A 459-nucleotide genomic window follows, 5' to 3' on the forward strand; every position below is an offset into this window, starting at 1 on the left:
CCCCGTTTTCTTCCTCCCAGGGACCTGTGTGGAAAAAAAAAAAAAACAGCGGGGCAGAGGGGTCGAGCGATCAGCCACGAGCGAGCTCACGCCGGCCCAGATCCCGTGTGCCTCACTCTCGCCGCAGAGAGAGTGTTCACCCGTCCTTTTCTCCCGGTCTGATCAGCAACGGATACCGAGTTTCTCCGTATCCTCTCCAAGGTGGTCGAAGAGCTGGGGTTAGAGTGGTCCCCTCCAGAGGAGCCCTCTCGCAGCCATCTGGATGAATGGTTCCTGCCGGGGCGCCGACAGGCCCCTCGTCAGCGTACCTCTCCGTTCTTCCTGGAGGTCCACGACGAGCTCACCAGATCGAAGCGGTCGAAGGGTTTGCTGAACGCTTCACGGAGGCACAGAAATCTTCCCAGGCTATGCGACATTTCCTGCCTAAGCGCTCCAGCTCCGCTGCCGTCTCAGCTTGCC

This window comes from Sinocyclocheilus anshuiensis, unplaced genomic scaffold (assembly GCF_001515605.1).
Source record: "Sinocyclocheilus anshuiensis isolate Anshui unplaced genomic scaffold, SAMN03320099.WGS_v1.1 scaffold423, whole genome shotgun sequence".
Taxonomy (NCBI): domain Eukaryota; kingdom Metazoa; phylum Chordata; class Actinopteri; order Cypriniformes; family Cyprinidae; genus Sinocyclocheilus; species Sinocyclocheilus anshuiensis.